Source organism: Daphnia pulicaria, chromosome 6 (assembly GCF_021234035.1).
Source record: "Daphnia pulicaria isolate SC F1-1A chromosome 6, SC_F0-13Bv2, whole genome shotgun sequence".
Classification (NCBI taxonomy): domain Eukaryota; kingdom Metazoa; phylum Arthropoda; class Branchiopoda; order Diplostraca; family Daphniidae; genus Daphnia; species Daphnia pulicaria.
In genome coordinates this window covers 15,239,324-15,244,500 of record NC_060918.1, presented here as the reverse complement: position 1 = coordinate 15,244,500, position 5,177 = coordinate 15,239,324, and positions in this window count along the sequence as shown.

Genomic DNA, 5,177 nt, shown 5'->3' with positions numbered 1-5,177 from the left:
GAGATGGATGGAACCCGAGTGAAACTAGCTGGGAGAGCAAGAAGAAACCGAGAGAAAAAGGAGACGGCGAGTTCTGCGAGTGGGAGCCAATGGTGATCATGAGACATGCGCTGCACAACACCCCCCCCCCCCCAGCTCCGTCTCCATTTAGCTCTGTTCGTCGGCTGCCGTAGAGATGAAGACGACCGCCGAGTGCTTTAGACTTGGACTCGCGGGACTTGTCCGTACGTCTCTCACGGGCCACTTGCCCTCAAACTGAATAGGCAAAAATGACTTTGTTGGTCCCCGCGATAGGTTGTTACATATCCCTCCTCTTCCTCCCCCCTTCTATTTTGTTTGTTGTTTGTTTGTTTTGGCGGCGTATATGTAACTCCAAATCCGAACTGACGACTTGATGTGTTTGGCCCCTGTGTTTACGTCACGCGTTTGCCACCTCCCCGGTCCACTAGACAACAAGTTTGGCAAATGCAGAGAAAGAGCCGGCGGACTCTCTGGCCCCACTTGCAGCAAACAAAAAATAGCCAACAATAAACCGAATTTATACAAAATAACGTCCATATAGGCGTACCGTACGTATGTATGCGCTATGTATATACTATTGTTGCATGCGAAAGTAGGGCCTAAGTCTACAATGTAAGTGATAGAAGGAGATTGCCGGGGCTGCTGTAATAGAATTTCGAGAGTGAAAGTTCAACACGGCCGGGGCGCCGGGCGTGTGAATATCGAGCGAATTTCAGATGCAGCAATGCGCGTTGGGAAAATCTATCGGCATGTCGCTATGCAGATATAGAATCCAGTAGATACACTCTGCGTACTTCTTGGTCAGCTTTTGTTTCAATTTTTGTCTTGCTCCGTCTTGAAGAGCGTCTCTGCTATAATGGTTCGTGCCGCTGCTGTGCTGCTCGGTTTTTTACTCGGGCGCCATTTGGCCATTTGGGAAGAGAACTCAGTGCTGAGGCGGAGAGATGTTGCGTGGTTGTACGGGCGGAGTATGGTGGCCAGCCCGCGTGCCTGATGATAGCCGTGTGGTGCAGTAATGAGAGAAAACAAGTCCTAAATCTCCTTCGCCCCGTGCCCGCCGGTCACCAATAAAGTTTGGACACACACACAGAGCAGAAGCGCATATCATACACAGTTACACACGCACATAGACAAAGCTAGCCAGCAGCAGCAGCAGCAACCAACCGTCATTATCAACAGGAGCAATCAAAAGTGAACCATGCATCTCCCCCATCATTGTCTCTCTCTTTCTCTCTCTCTCTCTCTATGTGTGTATTATATATATTTGTGAGTGTGTGCACAATACGGTCCTCAGCCCTTGTGTAGGCCTCTCGTGCAGGGCCAAAGGATCCTTGATGAAATTGCCCCCCCCCCCCCCCTCAAAACCTTTAACGGCCTACTAGGCTATATAGGAGAGGCGATGGAGTGATAATTCAGGACGTCAATGAAATAATAACAGCTCGGCGGGATGACGGCTTGCAGTCGGCTGATTAAAAGCAACGGCGCTCATCTCTGGCCGCACCCATATTCCATATAATAGCACTTGCTATTATTAGTCATGATACACGCAGGTCACTTCGACCCCTTTTGTCCCAACTTTTTCTTGATTGGTCTCTCTCTCTCTCTCTCTCTCTCTCTCTCTCTCTCTCTCTCTCTCTCTTCTATATGGCTCTCGTCGTTTTTTGTTTAGGTTTGATTGGGTTTTCGGTGCTGGCGTTGTGTAACAAGCGGGCGATATGTGTGATGATGTGAGCCGCGGTGATAGTTCTGGTCTCTAAGCACCGCCACCACTTAGACCATGACTCATATTTCGTCGGGTTGCAGTCAAATGGCGTCGGACGTGATAACATGACGTCCATCCAATTAAATAATCATGTGTCAAATGGCATATCGCACACGCTACCTGCCTCTCCGCAGTATTTGTTAGGCGTCTGCGAGTTTCAACCGTGGGTAGAGTCGTCATTCAGGTAGCATAACCTAACCATAAGCGTGTTTACGACGAAATTGCCTCGCTGCAAAAGCCAAGAATTTAAAACGACAGGCAGAGCTCGCGGTTTATAATAAGTCGCCGCCATTGACTCTGATGGTGGACGCAGCTCATTGAAACCGCACCGGCCTGAAAGCAATCAAGGTAAAACATTGGCAGAACAGAGAACACTCATGTCTCATGTGTGCTGCTGTGTGTTTTAGCGTGAGCCTATTGTCCGATGACACTTGATCACAGGATGGCGAGTCCGTTCAGGCAATCAGACTACTCCTCAGTTCTAAAGGGAAACGAAAGGCGGGAGACAAAGACAGAGCTCTACTGCTCTATAGGTGTAGTACTATATACGGAGCAGAGGCCAGAGGCCAGAGTGCGGATATATGTCAGGCTGGCGAGTGAAAAACGAAGAGAGCTAGGCCGGGCAATTCTCATTAGAAAAACACGAGGGCCACCCCTGTCAGATGCAACCGAATGACGGCTGCTTGCCTGCTTATGTGAACTTGGAACTGCATGGGAGACATATTATGGAAGCGGAGAGCCCGGCTCGACGCTGGTGCATGTTTTTCAGCAGCAGCAGAGGCAGCAGTCTCCAGCAGCCGCACATAATCAATCACGACCTCGCGCTAGCACACACGCGTGCATACACGCAAAGCGCTAGCACACACGCGAATGCTATGCCAAAAGCCCAGGCTGCTGCTTGTTGAGGAAGACAGTAAGAGGTCTAAAGTTCAACTCGGCCAAGATAATAATAATGCGCACAGCACACACACGGCACACACAGAGCACACCAGCGGTTATGAGATGAAGCAGAAGAAGATGGAAGATAATGCCGAACCCTCCTCTTTCAATTCCTAAAAATACAAACAAAAGACGACTCGGGAGCTGTAGATGTAATCCACGCAGCTTTGTGTATTATAAGCAATCCCACGGCTTTGGATTTATCGGCTCCGTATTGTCTGCGGGGACTTCAAAGTGCAGCCAGTTGCGTCAAAACCAAACGGTGTCAAAGTCAGCCAATGACATGTCCGCAAATACACCGCCGACACACGATGCGCTAGTAAATCCTTCACCCCCCTCCCCCATCGCAAAACTTTAGAACGTTTGTGAGGCCAGGAAAATGTTGGGCACCAACAAATTTAACTTGCAGTGGTTAGTTATGTTGTCAATTTCACTGCCTTAAAGAACCAACTGTTTATAGTAAAAAAAAATTTTAATATTAAATTTGGTTTGTCGATTCTCCTATACATTTGAAATTTTCTGCTGAATTATTATTATTTTTTTTTTTTTTTGGGGGGGGGGGACCTTAACCGGAAGTGAACGCCGTAAAACAGTATTGCTTAGGTGATTTAGTAAACCGTGTCACGATTTGCGAATGTGATCTAAAAGATATATGATATTAGGCTACTTTTTCCCTGCCCTGATGGCCATTTCGAATGCGGAAAAGGTTTGTGATAGCGGCGTATCCTGATGTCACAGAGAGCGAAGAAACTCTCCTCTTTTTTCTGCTCTAAGAAGAAAAAAAGGTGAAACTGGCTGTGACACTCGATTAGTCTTTTTTCTTTTCTTTTTTGGGCTGTTGCTTTTGAAATAGGCGAGGCCCAACGCTTCCGACCAGAAAAATATTGCACAAGAAGACGAGGACGACATAAATGAACTGTGATGGATGGAACGCCTACAATATATTCGAGTTAACAGTTGAAAAGCCAGAAAGAAAAAAAGAATCCAAATATTTTTGAGCATATTTCCAGTGACGTTAGAGAGAGAGAGAGAGAAAGAGGGACGCGCAGTTCGACTTGATACGTGGAATAAGTGAGTGTGACTCGTGTGTCAAGCTCGGACTGTTGGAGAAAGGATTTCAAGTGGGGGACTCTTTGCGTTGCTTGCACTGGAGGCTAGCTGTTACTTTGAACTTCTTCGGGGCCAAGTAGAAGAGACAACAAACATGTGCACAGTCGACATTGTGAACGACGGATAAAAATTTCTCTTTCTGCACACACAAGAGTGTACACTAGTACTAACGAATGAATAACTCTTCTACGGAAATGCAAAATACCCTCATGCAAAATGTATTACAGCAATAATATTATTCCCAGCAATAATATTCCCTCCTCTCTCTCGACGCTCTCTCACTCGCTCTCACTCGCTCTCACTCGCTCTCACTCGCTCTCACTCGCTCTATACTCGCCATTTCTTTTTCACTTGTTTTCTTTCTTTCTTCGGATGCCGACGGGTTGGTAACTGGCCAACTTGGACATCATTATCCCTTTGTACGAGCTCTTGAATGTTTGGCCAGTTATTCTGCCCAGACGAGGCAGGGCTACTACCTGGCTCACTAGTGACGGGGGCATACCTTTCGGCCTAGATTTGCTCTGACACGCGCGTCTCCTAGAGCAAAACTGCAGGCCAATGGCACACACAGCTCCGTATTCCAAAAGGAATTCAAGTGCTGGCTCGTGGTATACATCGGTGTGACGCCTGACTCAATATTTATTCGTTCACTGCAGCCTTCGTCCCGCCGCCGACACGTACAAAGGCGTCCCCTTTTGTTTCCCTTGTGATCAGTCAGAATTTGCCAAAAAACAAACGAAACAAACACAGTTGAATGCACTTTCACTCTTTCAGTATCGTCGATCCTCACCCATAATACATTCACTTAAAAACAAATATGTTTCTCCTTATCTTTTTCGTCTTTTTCATTTCTGTTTGTCACAGGGGCCGAAATAAATCACTTTTTCACTGCCCTTTTTGGGTCAATTGAAAAAAGAAAAAGGAAAGAAACGGGAAATTCATGAAACTTATCCGGACACAAGAAATGCCTGAAGCTCAAAAAAACAAAAAAAAACAAATAAAAAAACAAATAAGTGCGAATAATACCCTAAATGAGATCAAATTCGATATCAACTATCCGGCCGGGCTGGTTAATATAAGAACAGCTTATTATCTAAATCATTTAATCTAGTTGAACATTTCGTGTTTGCTTTACGTCACGTAAAATCCCATTTGACCGAACTTGGGTTTACACAACCTTTACCGACCCACAACCTCCTCCCTGATCTTTGATGGGTACGTTCTTATTGTAAGAGGATCGACCTTGTTGTGTCTTGCTCTTGCAACAATACGCACATCCGATTTGTTGCTATTTTTCTTTTCATCTTTCGGCTATTATTTCTCATCCACCAAGTCGATCGAGTCT